This window comes from Bombus vancouverensis, chromosome 3 (assembly GCF_051014615.1).
Source record: "Bombus vancouverensis nearcticus chromosome 3, iyBomVanc1_principal, whole genome shotgun sequence".
NCBI classification, from domain to species: domain Eukaryota; kingdom Metazoa; phylum Arthropoda; class Insecta; order Hymenoptera; family Apidae; genus Bombus; species Bombus vancouverensis.
Genome location: NC_134913.1, coordinates 14,921,484 through 14,939,051, shown reverse-complemented (window position 1 = coordinate 14,939,051; position 17,568 = coordinate 14,921,484). Strand labels below are relative to the sequence as shown.

Below are 17,568 nucleotides of genomic sequence, written 5' to 3'. Positions count from 1 at the left end.
TACTTTCGAAAATCGTATAGGAAATTTTGATTTGAAATTCGAAACACGGCTACCCCGATTATATCGGAAAGATTTCAAAGGTACGCGAAAACGTATTTAGAAGTTGCAAGATATTTATTGGAAGCATACGCTTTACAAGGTGATACGAACAGTGAGTCGATTATTCGTTGTATCGATAAGTCACGGTACGTAGTGAGATCACTAGTTGTACGTTTAAGAGTATTACGTATATTAATATTTCACCGAGTGTTTGTAATAAATGTCTTGTAACTTTCGCGTACATGTTTCGAATAGGTTTCAAACTTCGCTATTATAGTCGCGATAGTCCTGTCTCGTTTCAGCGCTGACGAAATTTCAAAGTTTCTTACAGAGCACGTAATATACTGGTAAAAAAAATTCTCTAGTTACCGTTCTAAGCGTTCGAATAGTTCCGTGAGCCGATGTAATGGGAGAATAGGAGAAAAACGAATCCACTCGAGACCCATAAAAACCGCTCTCCGCCGTATTTAACTCGTACTCTTGCTTTCCTACCTCCATATGTAATGGGTTGGCAACTAAGTGACTGCGGATTTTGTCATTAGATGGTATTGACAAAATGCGCGATCATTTAGTTGCCGATCCAATACTTACGTACGCTTGTTTCCATTCGTACGAACGGATGCAGCATCGACCGACATCCGGAAGTAGATGGTCCGCGCGTACATCGACTTACTTCATCGCACGTTAATCCGATTTTTCAGTCCGAATGCGATTTAAACTTGAACGCACGTGACGTCAAGTTTCGCGACTAGCACACGATATACGGATCATACTGCGAAAATTACGGCCAGCATCTTTCATGGGATATTCGGTATGTTTGGAAAAGGAATTACGCTATGTGTAATCGAAACACAAAGGTGGAATTTAAAGCAAAGCTACTTCTAGAATTGGTTTGCTTTTAATTAAAAAGTTCTTTGATCTATCTAGCGTGTTGGATTTACCGGATTTCCGGAATATAAATATCGTTCTTACGACGCTTACGCGTTGTTTGCTCGCTTTGATCGCGTTTAGAGTTCTATTTCGAGCACGGTGAGGATCCGCCGATTCGGTTCCCTTTATCGAGTATTACGTCAAATATTTTAACATATTTACGTAAACCGACCGGGTGAATAAACTGCCGTCGTTCTCGTGCGTCCGTTACTCATCAACGTGTACTCTTCGCTTTTCTTATTGTTCGGACGTCAAGTTTTAAATACGCGTAGGAGATAAAAATTTGTCTCGACGTTGATAATAAATCACAGGTGAAAGTGCGCGAACCATCGAAAAACGATACGCGTCAAATATACGTGTCTTGTCGTGCAATCGGAATAGCTTTCTCGCAACGTGTATACGGTACAAACGTGTCTCCAGGGTACTCGGAATAACACGTCGGCTGCTTAGTTAGCAGACGTTGAACCATGAAACTGGACACAGGATATCATGCGGATACACCGGGGCAGGTGCGAAGACGAACATCGTGTTCCCATTTACGTTACAAAATCGCCTCGTTTTGGATAATCGAAAAACAAATGGCAGCTTAACTGTGGAATAATATTCGCGGCACGGGATTTTCGATCTCCTGCGACTATCACGGGAATTTCATTTCGCTCTGTGAACTTAATCGGCCAATTCCGTCAGATTAAAATCGTTACTTTCGCAAGGAGAGAGACCGTAAGAGCGAAAATCCTCGAACCTCTCGCGAACCCTGGCTCCAACGATTACGAAATAAAATTTTCACCGAATCTCCGGTTCGACGAGAAGTATATCTCGCAGTGATTTGTTCAAGACGCGAGGGAAATTTTAAACGCTTTGACACGCGAGATCGATGGAAAAATTCTTCCTCTGAAAAATATGTTCGGTGAAAAAAAAAAAGAAGGAAAGGAAAAAAAACATGAGAACGCGATTCGTAGGTTTTTAACGCTTTGCTTAAACAAAGCTTGTTCACACTTTTCAAGGTAGCGAGCTTTTATAATCGTGCTGCCGATTAAAGGATACCTGAAAAAAGCTGGGAAACAAAAGAAACCGTATGAAAGCAAGCCGTAAGTACATCGAGCAAAGAGAAGCGAATACACAGCTTTTTAAAGCTGTTTACCAGGTAACTTTTAGAAAGTATTGTGCACACTTTCCCACGTTTCGTTAAACATAAATTTACGACTAATATAAACGTACAACGGTGTGCTTCGACTCGGGAAACGAGTAAAACCTCAACCCCTACCATACCTGTAATCAGATAACCTCCGTTCTGAATTTCTCTGTTCTCCATTCGTTACCGTGCAAACACTGGCAACACGCATGAATGCGTAGTCATTTTTTCTTTTCTTCCCCTATTTTGCTTTTTTCGTTGCATATACGCTACGCACATACGCGAACGCAACGTACGAGTATTCGGGAATAAATTATTTTTACCAACGTTCACTTGCATTTTTCAAATATTTCCATGTAAATTTTTCCAACGTACGATTCGACATATTCCTATCGTTAGAAAAGTTGCGGAATACTGGGTTTTATATATCGACGCACAAATAATTATTTCGTGAAATTATAAATCGTGCGGCAAGTTGAAAGCATCTCCGATGAAATCCCCTGCGTGAAATCCTCGAATTTGGACAACTATCGTTTGACACGTAACCCACTCCGTATAATTCTGTTCGCTTAGTTAACCCCTTAACCTACAGCTACGGGCATAGCCCGTAGTACGATAATCGGGTCAAATATAATATATAATATGATATAATATTGATAATATGATAATATGATATACAGGGTGTATAAGAAGTCGAAAATATAGAATAAAATTTCTTTTTTTTTTTTAATTTTTCCATCGAGACAACGATCTACAGTGAGATCCGTTATAACGAGACGCGATAAAGTGCACGCGTACCGAGCGAAAATTCAAGGTCGATTTTCTCGAAAACAAAGCCTCGTACGAAAAATGTTTATTCTATATTTTCGACTTCTTTTTTCTCGTAGAATCACCCCCTTTCCGCTTGTACCACCAGTTACCAACCACCCTGTATAATAGCTTGTTTACGTTTTCGGCGCAAAATTCTCGGACGTAAATCGTAGGTTAAGGGGTTGAGTTAAAGGAGCGATAGTATCGTTCGAAGGAACTGCAACGGTGTTTATTTTTAATCGAAAGAGCAGACACCGAGCAAACGATTTTCATCTGCCATGGTGGAATGGGGTTGAATTAAAGCGGTCGCCACAGAAGAAAGTATGAACAACAAGTTAAATATTATCACGGAGACAACGGTGTCGCGAGTCTGCGCTGTGAACGAGCCAGACGTATAAGCACCGGACTCTATTTAAACATTCATGCAGCGTAAACGCTTGGTAGATTTTCCCTTCAAACTCACGCCACGCAGCAATAGACGTGCTGCAAAACGCGCGAAAATGATCCGGCCGTTGGACTTCACCGTGGCAGGAGTAAAATTCGCCAAACGTTCGGACCGGCCCGTTTTCCAAAGTGTCTTTTCTCTTTGTCTTCCGATGACTTTTCCAAAAGTAATATCGCACCGAGCACGACTTCATTTCTTTCGAGACAAATGATACAATAAATTCTAGGATAATCCTTAGAAATACCGTCGCTAGTTTGTTATAATTTTTCTAACGTCGCCGAGATCGATTGGAACGTAGGATTCCGTGTTAAATAAAGCTATATGTTCTGTTTTAAAAATTACACCGATCGTATCTTTTCTCGAATTTTGCGCGAAACGTAGCCCATATTACCGCGTTACTGTGGTAAAAGAAAAATCCGTTTCGAAAGGGCTAACTCGCTGTTAGGATGGTAGACCACTGTTTCGACCGAGTCAACGTTGATCCCTGCCTCCTGCAAACCGCCGTATTTTATTCCTCGAATTTAGTCGTCGCCACTCGTCGCAGCTCTTGCCACACCATGCTTCTACCAGCATAATCGGTTGAGCTTGTTTGCACACCGCTGTGCAAGTACAGGGCGTGTCATAAGTTCCACAGAATTCTCCCTCTAGTCTGCAACCTCTCTCTCTCTCTCTCTCACTCACTCTATCTCTCTCTCTCTCTCTCTCCCCCTGACGTGTGTACACGCGGTCAAGTCACCATTATCGTGCTAGGTAAACCGAACTGGTTTTAAGCAACAACCAACTCCGATTAACCCTTTCGTTCCTAAAGCTAGCTTTAGCCTTCGTTCGCGATACGATCTACGGATACTAAGATCGAATTTAGCCATCGTTCGATACCAAATTCCAGTTACCAGCGTTGCTTGTAATCGTCGGCTTTCAACACGCCGCATCGAGGTGGTTAAAATTGGAAATAACGTACAAACGAAGGTAAGACGAATATTTCGATATTTAAACGAGTCTACGAGTGATAGCGTATGTACGGATTTGTTGAAAAGTACTAGGACGATTGATGTGCTTGTACAGGATAGGAAAACGCGATAATCGATTCAGATTGTTAAGGAAATAATTAATCAGTCAGAAGTTTGTATTCGCACGAAACGACGATGCAAAGTACGCGACGAGGAGTTCTGAAAACTATTGACAAGAATTTCAGCAGGAAATAGCGAACTAATAAGTAGAATTTTGTTCCAATGGAGCAAAGTGGATCTCGATAAAATAATGTAAAACAAAAATGTTACGCATCTGTTATTTCCTTATACAGGGTGGTTGGTAACTGGTGGTACAAGCGGAAAGGGGGTCATTCTATGCGAAAAAAGAAGTCGAAAATATAGAATAAAAATTTTTCCTTTGAGGCTTTGTTTTCGAGAAGATCGACTTTGAATTTTCGCTCGGTACGCGTGCACTTTATCTCGTCTCGTTATAATGGATCTCACTGTAGATCGTTGTCTCGATGGAAAAATTAAAAAAAAAGAAATTTTTATTCTATATTTTCGACTTCTTTTTTCGCGTACAATCATCCCCTTTCCGCTTGTACCATCAGTTACCAACCACCCTGTATATTGAGATATGTATAATTTTGTATGCCAGACTGGATTAGCCGCGTAGTAGTGACACACGTATATGAATATGAGTGTGTGGAAGTATGTGTGTGCACAGCGTCTCGAAAAACAGATGAATGTAACTGTCCCGTTGGCAGTGTGGCATGGATGATGGTGAGACAAAGAGAGTGCTGAGACACGTGCAAATGTATATCGACGAAGATCCTGGAAATCGTTTATTAAATAAATCTTAAACTATTTTAATATGAATTCTAAACGTAACCTTAATGTTCCTTTACTTTTATTTCGGCGATTAAGATCCACAATTTTCTACATTATAAAATGAGAGAAACTTTCGGGACAAGCTAATATTTATACATGTTCGAACGTATGCGATTTTCTGATCTATAATAATAGATCTCATTGAGAGAATATGAAATGAATTAAACGGTGCAAAGTTTAAATCTGGCTTCTGGAATTTTGTTAACAGCATGCGACTAAATGACGACATGTGTAGAACATTGACTGGGACAGTGGACAAAAGATACAACGAATATAAACGAAGAAAACATAGTAACTTCGTAGTAACACAAGTAAGTTCTTATATGATTTAATGTGAGTTCTTCACAGCATACAGTTGCAAGTAAAGTTCAATAATTTTTTAATGTTTTATCAGGTTCAAGTGTCCTGTTTTTCTACAACCGTCCTAATACTTATGGCGAGCATGTACATTTAAAAAAGTTGAATCTTGTTCCGGATTCCGAACACAATGATATATCAGATTCAACGAAACACGGCAATCGCGTTGTTAAAAGAAGTTAAGCTTCAAAGATTAAAGATACAAGGTGTTTGTTCACGGAACAATGGCGGATTCCGATTTACATTACAAAGCTTTAACCTTCGAACTCGAAACCATCCAGTGAAATGCTTAGCTGCGCAACGAACGTTTTAGAGGGCGATGAAAAAAAATAAATAATAAAACGTACGAGATGGGGCAACAAAGCTCATCAAGCTGCGAGTTAAAAATTTTTAATAACCCGAATATCTCGTAAAAATGCACGGTCCAGCAAACACCGATAAAATCGCGACAGAATTAAAAAAGTTACGTGGCATTCTTCACGAAAGCTACGTTTTCACAATATTAAATGTCAAGCAGCCTACAACAACGCGCTCCAAACTTCCTCCTTTCGTCGATAAAAAAAGAAAAAAATGACAATCGTTCTAGATCTATCGTTACATCGTATAAACGATTATTTTCTATCTATTAGTCGAAGATGATCCGATAACGATCAAAGCAGGAAGCTTTAGAGTATAAGCTTTAGACCCACTGTGAAGAATTCGGACGTCGTGGAAGCTTATGGTCAACGCTTAAGTTCATCCGCTATAATCAAAAATGTTTTTCGTGGAAAAGAAAACAAGTCGCTCGTACATCGACGTGGTAATTGAGTTAGAAAGGCCAATCTTTCGTCAGTTCCATGCTTCGTCCTTTTATCAGAGATCGACATTACCTTGTACACTGCACATAATCGACACTTTCAGTCGCGTTATCGATCCAGGTTTGCGTCTCTTTCACGCAGAGAGATCTTGTGGTCGCTCGAACACGATCATGCAATCAAAATTCAGGAAGTAATCGTGACAACGGTCAAACGCATAGCTACAAATAGAATTGTATTGGAAACACCAATATTGGAACGTAATAATTGAACACTGTTCGATCTACGCACTCTCGAAACCGATTGCCGATATTTCAGTGCAATATACGGAGAAAGTATAACGGTTAGCTAGCGAAACAATATTTTTCTAGTTTATTCTTCAATTATTCCTTATGGAAATCTATTCTTTGTTTTCGATAAACTGCTTTGTTCGAATCTTGTCAAGCACTATTACGCATCAAAGTGTTTGCCGGTGTTACATTACGAGCACACTCGATAAGGTATTTATCGTAGAAAGCTTTGAACGCCAAGTACCGTGGCACCTGCTTCTCTGTTTCAGCACGAAACTGCTCGTACTACGTTTGCGAACGATCAAACATTGTACTAGTCGACTGAGAGATTACCATAAAAAGAACGGTGTAATTTGTACGAAGATTATGAAAAATATTATCTACCGTTAGCCAGGAAACTGAGACGAGCGCTTTTATGAAACAATAAATCAGGCCGAATTAAATATTTCTAGATAACAACTCGATAGACATATTTGCGATTCTTTGAATTTCAATCGTATTATTACCGTGTCGCGCTTCGGGTCTATTCTAAAAAAAAAATAAACTGGAACGAAGTGCAACGTATTAATAACACGATTGAAATCCGAAGAATTACAAATTCACATTGCCTGTTCATCGAGAAAAAGAGTTCAAGATCTAAAACTTAACGAACTCTCTCTTCTTCTCTTTCTTCGATTACTTTTCGCAGATTCAAAGAAACTCAACCACAAAATCAGGAATTAATTAACCAAACTACTAACGATACAGAAATCATCGTCCTCTGCTACCTACTTTTACCATTGTCACAAACCATCGACGTGAAAACTGATTCGAACGATGAACCATCTACCGTCGAGACGACCGAATGATCAGAATCCTAGAAAAATACACATCAAACGGAACGACTGTTGAAACAACGGAAGGAATGAAACGCCGCTGTATTTCACTCGTATTGTTTCACCGTCCTAGAAATCTACACGGAACAGCTAGTTCTTCACTGATAAAAACCATTCCGTTAAAGTTGAAGTAGAAGGAAGAAATATATTGGGCTACGAGGAGGGACAGGACGTGATACGAATCCTCGGTTCCTTGCATAACGAAATTGCAAGAAAAATTCCCGCGACGCGTCAGGAACATCGGTCCGGAGAAAATTCGCGTTAACCGCGAAACTGCGCCAAAGTCTGCAGAATCGTGGTGTTCTCGGAGGGCTTTTCACTGAAAGTCGAAGGTTTTACGGTGCAACCGGTTGACCTGAATGTCATTCGCTCCGAAGAATGGTCCTTTGGCCTTGAAAACCATCTTATCGAGAATCGACATTGTTTCGAATACTACTTTAAGAATCATTCCTTTTCTTCTTCGTTAATTATTGTGTAAATTGATAGGATAAATACAGTGATCTTTGTAATACTCTTTTGTACCCATTGTAATTTCTTATATTCGTATTGATTTCTAACGCGTATCTACGTACGCACGTGTGTTTCACGTTGCCTAGATACAATTGCAAAAATATAAACAATACCGGTATTATCGAGTATCAATAAGAATAATTATACCAATTTACGAAGATAAGGATAGTGCAGAGTACCGATAACGTGGCGTGAACGGCAGCGTAATAATTACACAATAATCTATGTGTTGTATTAACTTTCTTTCGTGTGAATATTAAATACACGATATAATGCCATATCTTAAGTAGGTTTATTACGAGCTGTTTAATTAACGCGACTACGCAACCCGTTCAACGGTGTTTTGGTATCAGGATAAATTTACCACGAAATATCCACATGTGTATTTTTCAGAATTCTCGATGAATTCAGAAGAATTGAGAAGTCTGGATGAATAACAAATATCCTATTAAATTGTTTCTCTCGAAAAATCGAGTAACTTTCGTACGAAAAATTCTGTTACATTCTGGATAGTTAAAAGGATACTTAAATCGAACACCACCGTACGTACGTACACTGTGAAATAAGGAATACCGCAGAGAAATCATAAAAGCACGTTATAGAAGCCATTCCGAGCTTATAAGCTCCCTATTGTGTACTTTCCTGAGCTCGAATTTCCAGGATTTCCAGATATCTCGGATTGTTTATCAAGGACCGATTGCTAATCTGGAAAATCTCTCTGACTACTTCGTAGGAGTTTGCGAAGGGAAGATCTGCGATAGGACGTATGCCAAGAATTTTCGTACGTGATTAACCATTCGGACGACATTGGCAAATTTTGAACAGGATGTCTCGCGTAATTAGGATAAGCTGCAGCTCCGAAACGATAGAAAATAGAGAACAATTTCATTAGGCACGATTAAACGGTTTCGAACGACGTAAGATCTATTGGGTTGGCAACTAACAGATTGCGGACTTTGTCGATGCCACCTAACGAAATTGTTGAAAAAATGGAGATAATTTTGAAATATCCGAAACGCTGCCAGTTGCGCAACGTGCGCCTATACTGGGTTGGCAACTAAGTGACTGCGGATTTTGTCAGTATCACCTAATGACAAAATCCGCAATCACTTAGTTGCCAACCCAGTATAAGTGCGAAACTGGCAACGTTTCGGATACTTCAAAATTATCTCCATTTTTTCAAATTGGATTGTAAATCTTTTTACGCGTCGTACATCGTTCGTCGGGCCGTTTAATTCCGTTCTATGAGATTCTTCTCTATCTTCTACCGTCTCAGGGCTATGCACAGTTTAACCAAGTGAACGTGAAACACTCTGTATACATGTGATTGTTGCAACGTGCTATAAACGAAGTTGGAAGTTTCCTACAATTTCGTCGATCAAACGAGATCGACTTATTCTTGCGATATGAATATTAATAGAGAATAAAGTCTATATTTATCGGGGCGTTATTTTACAAAAGCGTTATCGAATAAAATGGAAATTGATATTTCAAACTCATCGCTGCTTTTGTTTGAAAAATAGCTATAAAATTAATGCGTCAAACACGAAACGTTCGCTATGGTAAAAACAGCCCTTCGCGATACTTAATCCACTTTAATTCTCGGTTATTAATTATCTTCGATAATGGTGCACTCGCGATAAAAAAAAAAGTTATTCAGCCAGTAAGAAGAAAGTAGCATGGATATAGAAGGGAAAAATTACAGAGGATTTGCGTGAAAGAGAACGCTATAAAAATCTATAAAAATGTAGCATTTTAAAGAGCTGGGTGAATGCGAACGTCAGGCTTTGCTCATCGCGGCGAGGCAGAATTAAATTTGCGAAAATTAACTGTATATAACGTAATGCGTCCAATGCAGCTAATAACGAGAGCTTGATGAACGCTGAAGGAAATAAGAGACGCGCAAGTCGTGACAAAATGTGACGAGTTCGTAATGCAACAAGTTGATAACGACTATGCTTTCTTCGTACGAAATGAAAACCTCTCATCCTGATTCAAAAAAAAACAAATTTCAGCTTCGGTACGTAACTTCTATCCTAACATGTTCTCTGAAGAGGCTGAGTAAGTAGTTCCACGATGAATGACGAATTTCAAGATATTTAAAAGTAGGTAATTCAATTACTTAAAATTAATTTCTACCGACGAAATGCTTCCAATGCATAAATACAGGGTGGTTGGCAACTGGTGGTACAAGCGGAAAGGGGGTGATTCTACGCGAAAAAAGAAGTCGAAACTATAGAATAAAAATTTTTCCTTTGAGGCTTTGTTTTCGAGAAAGTCGACTTTGAATTTTCGCTCGGTACGCGTGCACTTTATCGCGTCTCGTTATAACGGATCTCACTGTAGATCGTTGTCTCGATGGAAAAATTAAAAAAAAAGAAAAAAATTAAAAAAGAAATTTTTATTCTATATTTTCGACTTCTTTTTTCGCGTACAATCACCCCCTTTCCGCTTGTGCCACCAGTTACCAATCACCCTGTATATCTAAGTAAATAAGGGACAGATACAGCTCTATGACGAGCCGTAGTATGTTGGGGTACTCTCCTTTAATTGCCTCTCGCTAATTGGCCGCAATCGTAAAAGGTTCATTTTACAATTACTCTATACCTTTTATGGACTCTACAATTCCGACATAGAAAGTTAGAACGCTCTCCTTTAAATTGCCTCGTTAATCAACTGGGTCGGATCATATTCGAAATCATACCACATTGCAGAAAACATCGATCGGTTTTATTCTATGTCAACTTACAAAGCCGATGAAATCAACGGATCTCTATTCGAACGATTTTCCTGTCGATTTTGACGAATGGCACGATTGAAAAAGAACATTGAAACCTCATGCTATTTTCGATGGTCCAATTACTTAACCCGTTAACACTCGCGCCCGTGTGACACACGAGCACAGCCAACCAATCATTTTTAACACATTTCCTGTACTAATAAACAGTCACGTTTTCGCGTTTATTGCACTCGTCTTCTCTAGTTTTAGCTTACGCTCTACAACTTATTGTATGTATGAAAAACGTGAAATACAACGTTAAAATCACAAAGGATAGCTGGGAAACAATTCTGCCGAAGAAAAAATCGCGCATCTATAATCGGTTGGATGGAAGAGCACGTTCAGGGATTAAACAAGTCGACAAAGAAAGCCGATTGGCCCGATAAACCAACCGATAATGGAAATCGCGATCGATGCTGGAAAACGGACGATGCGTTTGAGAAACACGACGACACGAAACGATATCGAACGGTACGCGAAATAAATCGAAAGCTTTTCATCTGGCGAGATAGGTGGTACTCGAGTAGACTTTAGCCGTGAAGCAGAGCCCAAGAGGCATCCAAGAGACAGTTTTAATGACCCTTCGAAAGTACGCGGCCCGAGTTCGCCATCTCCACGGCTATTTCGTTCCAAGCAGCGTGCTAGCCAAAGGTACTGGCACTGCAACTAGTAGCCGCGGGTATTCCCGCTGGCAACGTCAGCACACTTTGTCACCTGGTTAGGGGATCGTTTTTCTACGCTGTCAACCTGGCCGTACTGGCTGGAATACAGAAATTCATGGAGCAGCTTCTTGCCTCGCGATCATCTACACGTATGTACCTACGTTCTAAATTCTACGAGTTAGCAAAGTACATTTCAAAGGACACGCTTCAAGTACCTTCGTTAGTTTTCAGCGGACGAAAACGTAATACCGAGGGAAAATATTCCATTCGTTTGAGGTAATACGCTATCACATAATCATATTATACTGAATCGTATTATACTGAAAGATTGCTAACTTATTGAGATTCCGTGTAACGCGCTGATTATCAAACTGCGAATTTATCTGCAAATTCAGATTTTTAAGAATACAATCGAAGAAGTAAAATCACTATATTCGATATACTTTTCTGTGCAATTTCGCGCTTTTAAATTTTCTGTACAAAGACACGAATCCGTGGTCTACTGATTACGACGTGTATTTAATACAGAAAGTCGTCTAATGGGACGCGCGATTTTTCAACTGTTCGGGATTACGTGACAAAAAGAAGTTTTGAAACAGAATTTATCGGTATCGAGTGTACGACAAATGGCCATAATTAAATTCTGATAAATTTTTGCTCGCGACACTTTCTGTTACACGGTATTTCAAGTAAATGCTTAAATCGCTAACTTATTGAAATTCCGTGTATCGCGCTGATTATCAAACTGCGAATTTATCTGCAAATTTAGATTTTTAAGAATACAATCGAAGAAGTAAAATCACTATATTCGATATACTTTTCTGTGCAATTTCGCGCTTTTAAATTTTCTGTAAAAAGACACGAATCCGTGGTCTACTGATTACGACGTGTATTTAATACAGAAAGTCGTCTAATGGGACGCGCGATTTTTCAACTGTTCGGGATTACGTGACAAAAAGGAGTTTTGAAACAGAATTTATCGGTATCGAGTGTACGACAAATGGCCATAATCAAATTCTGATAAATTTTTACTCGCGACACTTTCTGTTACACGGTATTTCAAGCAAATGCTTAAAAAATCGTTCGTCACGTTAAAACACCCTTTTATACTGCGGTATACACCTCTGTATATACCTCTCAATCACAGAGTTGAAACGTTAAACGAAAAAGTAAATCTGGCAACGATAAACACTACGATTCTTTCAATTGATCGTGAACGATTTTAATTTGCTAGGGAAAATCGATATATAAAGGATGAAAGATTAAAACGATCGTTTCATTCAGATTTTCTATACAACTCGAGTAATTTTACTACTCTTGAAAAAAATGCTGTAGCTTCGAGTATCGATCGATTAAAAGCCGCCGGTACTCAACTTAAAATTCTTCAGGCACGGCCTCTTTAACTGAGAAATATATCCTCCATCACTGGGCACGTTCAGAGACAAAAAGACATAGATAATCGTATAACGTGTATCACGAGGACGAGTTTCGATCCTCGATTGCAACAAAGTTACTTCTAAAGTGTCGCGATCGTGCGACACGTATCGAGCAAGTTCGCGAGCGAGCCTTCAAAGAAACATCTTACGAAGTTTGAATATTCCTAGATACTTGTTGAAGTTACAATTTGTTTTTAAAATTACATTTCGCTCGCTATATTTATCAGACGGGGCACTTTTAGCGTATAGATTTTCCGTTGACGAATAATAAATACGAATAACAAATCTTACAATAATTTATAAAAATAAATTCCACGAAGAATCATTACATATTTATTTTATCGAGATAACGCGAGAACGAAAGGACGACGTATACGTACAATTTTAATACTAATTGAGCTCGACCGTTTTGTTAATTTAATCGTACCTTTGACAATTTGACAATTTTACCACGTTTGTACGATAATTTCCCTGTATTTCGGATAGATGGATATAACAGGCTTTCGTTTTCGTTATGTTTCGCGGTTTAGCGGTTTACACCCATTGCATCCATTTACTGGTTATTCATATTTGCCGATTTTAACACGATAAACCAGAGAGAAAACGTATATCTTAAAACATCCAAAGCGTCGCCACGTGGTTTTCTTGCGAAACCTTCGAGATTTAAATAATACACGTTGTCGTGATATATTAAAATTCAATTAACACGAAGAAATAATCAGAAGTTTATACATTATCTGGCTTTATAAATCTCGAATAAATATCTGTTAAACTTACATTCTCAGTTTTAGTAAGAGAATCAAGTTAAATTATTCTGTATTGTTCTATTGGAATATCATACCTCACAGTTTATGACAATATTCCGTTTATCGTCGAATTTTACATAATCCGTGGAAGCATAGATTTGGTAGAAACAATGAATTATACTTAATATGTATACGCAATTAAACCACTTAAACATTACACGTACAAACGAATGTAATGTTGTATATAATTAAATATGCAAATAAGACGTACAATGAAATATGAAATTCAAGCATGATACAACAACGTCGCGCGGTACAAAAGCATAGCGTTAGATTTAACAGAATATTATTCGTCTAATTGTAAGAATGGGAAATACAAATTAAAATCAGCGATCGTAAGCGATCATTTCGGAATAACGAACGGGAAACTGGTACATCGAAAATCGATATTTCGCTAAAATATAACGATATAATTGTAATTGCAGGTTTAACTGGAAACTCGTATAGAGATAGAAAGCTACATATACGAAGATATAACCGAATGTAGAGATTTCGTTTGGAAGAGGCGAGACATAAAGTAATACGGTCAACTCAGTTTAGTTCCAGGTAAACCACGTGTTGAAGCTTGGCACGTTTGCGTGAGAATCGAACTACGAGGCGTAACAGTATATAAGGCTCGGCCGAATATAGCCGAGTTATCAAACTTGGCAATAGCAACTACTAAAAAGTTTCGAGTGGAAGAGTACGCATGGAATTATCGCTACGTTTGCCCTGAAAAGAGTATCGATGTTTGCTGTATTAATTAAAAATATTTTTCCTCTTTGATAGCGACTCGACCAAATCAGTTATCTTTCAAGTTCGATCTTCAACATCGTTGCCGGTTGTTCGTTTCAATCTCCGAATCGAAGAGCACTTTTCAAGCTCTCGCAGTTTCCATCGTTAGATGCGATACGATATACGCCATACAAGTTTGACATTCAATCGTATTATTAGCATTATTTAAATACAGCTTGTTTCTTCTGCAAACTTGTAAAGTTATTGTTGAGAATTTTGGATAATAGCCGAAACAATGGTATAGGAACACTAAATTTACACTTAGAATTTATATTAGAATAGTTATACAGGGTGGTTGGCAACTGGTGGTACAAACGGAAAGGGGGTGATTCTACGCGAAAAAAGAAGTCGAAAATATAGAATAAAAATTTTTCGTTCGAGGCTTTGTTTTCGAGAAAGTCGACTTTGAATTTTCGCTCGGTACGCGTGCGGTACGTTATAACGGATTTCACTGTAGATCGTTGTCTCAATGGAAAAATAAAAAAAAAGAAAAAAAATTTTTATTCTATATTTTTGACTTCTTTTTTCGCGTAGAATCACCCCTTTTCCTCTTGTACCACCAGTTACCAACCACCCTGTATATTTATTTGATAAACGATTTCAAAGATATTCATCGATACACACTTGCACGCGTCTCAGCAGTTTCTTTGTCTCGTCTTCTTCCATACCAGACTTTTAATCGACTGAACAGTTTACATTCCTTTGTTTTCGAGACTCCGCGCATACACATACTTCCACACACTGATATTCGCATACATGTATCACTACTACGCAGCTAATCTAGTCTAGCACATAAAATTATGCATATCTCAATAATTATAAACATCGATAATGTGCTTTTACGGTATTAAATTGGAGTTTGAAATAGAAAACCAGATCTATACGTAGCTAGACTATACTCACGTTGTAATTAATATACAGAATAATGTTCGCAGAACACGGTAAAGTTCATAGTTTTATTTATAAAAAAAATACACGATAGCGTGATTCTAGAATGGTTTTCAATTTATTAGTTAGTTGGCTAGTTTTTCGTTATTCTCCGCGCAAAACATTTATCGGTCATAAAGCAGCCATTATCAGTAATTAGTCTAATTTATACTGAATGATTTAAAGGAGCGTAGGGTAAACAGTTGGCGAAATTGCTTATCGCAATGACACGCTTCACGGGGAGGATATCCTGATGTTTTAATTCGTTCTACCATAACTCAAAGATAATTGAGTCATTTAATAACAATGATAAACATAATTCACGGATGCTATGAATATTCAACCATTAACATTGAAATACCAACGAATATAGCGTGAACGAACGATCCGCGAAACACTTATGAAACCTTCCGCGGTCAAACGAAAACACGCGTGACTATAATCAACTTTTAAATTAATTTCAAAGAAACAAACTCTGCGAAGGAAGAAAAAGAAAAGCGTAAAATCACCGTAAATTGCAACGGTCTCTGGAATGATCCTTTTAAAACCACCGTGTTTAGATTTGAATCTCTGGCACGATAACCGGGCGAGTTCGGTTAAAAACTTTGGCTCGACAGAATTCCGCAAGTTGTATGTATACGCTGCGTAAGAAACTTGCATATATAAATAATGCATGCATGTGTATTACGAAATACGCCACGAAACATCGAAAGGCTAAGACCTGAGACCGATAACGTTCAAAATATATTTTCGTTAAATATCAACGACTGTCTCAATGCCCACCTTCCTTCGGGATAAGCGAACAAGATTTTAGTGGTACGAATCGCGCAAGAATACTGGAAGACAATATGAATTTGAATACGATAATCGCCTTGAAACATTGACTGTCTCACCAATCTTGTGTTTGCATTGAGAACGATGATAAATATTGTAGTATCGTGGACGAGGAGCCTAGGAGGGTGTCGTGCGAATTGTAAACGAGCGGTTGTTGAGCGTGTGCATGATGGGGCTTAAACAAAAGATATCAGAGAAAAGACAAAGGGTTGCTAAGAGACATAAACGAATTAACGGCAGTATGAGTTGAGAAGCCAGAGAGTGCGGATTGCGTTGTAGAGATAGTGTCGTTAGCGTTGCTGAGAGAGAGTTGAATCTGTGTTGACGAGAATTGTTAATTAATATACGTATATATACGTATATATACGTATAATATACGTATATAATATATAATACGTTGTTACAATTAGTTCATGTTAAGTAACCATTGTTTTCTGTTTAATCCATTTATTATTAATAAACTAATTATCATTATATTTACGATACTACAATATTATTTGTCTGTGAGCTGTATACTTAATATCTTTCTTTTCTTATTGTTTACAACAGTACTGTAGGATCTTATACCACAATTAATTTATTAGTAATAAATGGATTGTACAGGTGTTGATTAAACAGGGAACGATGGTTGTTTAACGCGAACTAAATATAACAGCGTGCTATAATTAAGATAACTAGATAGTTAATTTGCAACTCTCGTCACCACGGATCCAACGCTCTCTCTCACGCGGACCACACTCTCTCGACAACGCTAGCAACACTCTCTGCCTGAATTCTCGGTTCACTCTCCGGCTTCTCTACCGACACTGACTGTTAATTCGTCTATGTTCCTTGGCATCCCTTTGCCTTTTGTCTTAGCTCCACCACGCACGTGTTCCGCAACCGCTCGTGGCCAGAGTCATGTAGGGCCTTTTCACGAAATTATTCGATCGAAGGACCAACGACACATTCATGGCCCTGTCGGCACCTCTGCTTTCTCGCAACACTGTTTATGGTTCAGCCGATTCTTAGGCCTTTTGTCCACGATACTACAGTACCATGTAATTAAATGGATAATTGAAATTTCGAAAATTTTTGACTAATCCAATATTTTTAATCGAAGAGAGGGATGGAAATAGGAAGAAGATAGAAAAGAGATGCAAAGCCACTTCGATCGTAGATTTGTTTCCTAGTCTTTCTATTCGATGCTCGTGTCCCGTGTATATGAGGAAAACAGGAGGAACGAGGGAAAGACAATATTGACCGAGGAAGACGGGTAAACAAAACATTTATGTAGGGAACTGGCCGAACAGCCTGCACCTTGCTCAGT

The 17,568-nt window shown here is 38.5% G+C and overlaps 1 protein-coding gene across 1 annotated transcript in view; it reads right to left on the bottom strand.

Annotated features, from left to right (window-relative positions):
• Hs3st-A (Heparan sulfate 3-O sulfotransferase-A) overlaps positions 1-17,568 on the bottom strand; it is a 193,365-nt gene that overhangs the window by 171,410 nt on the left and 4,387 nt on the right. The window lies entirely within an intron of this gene.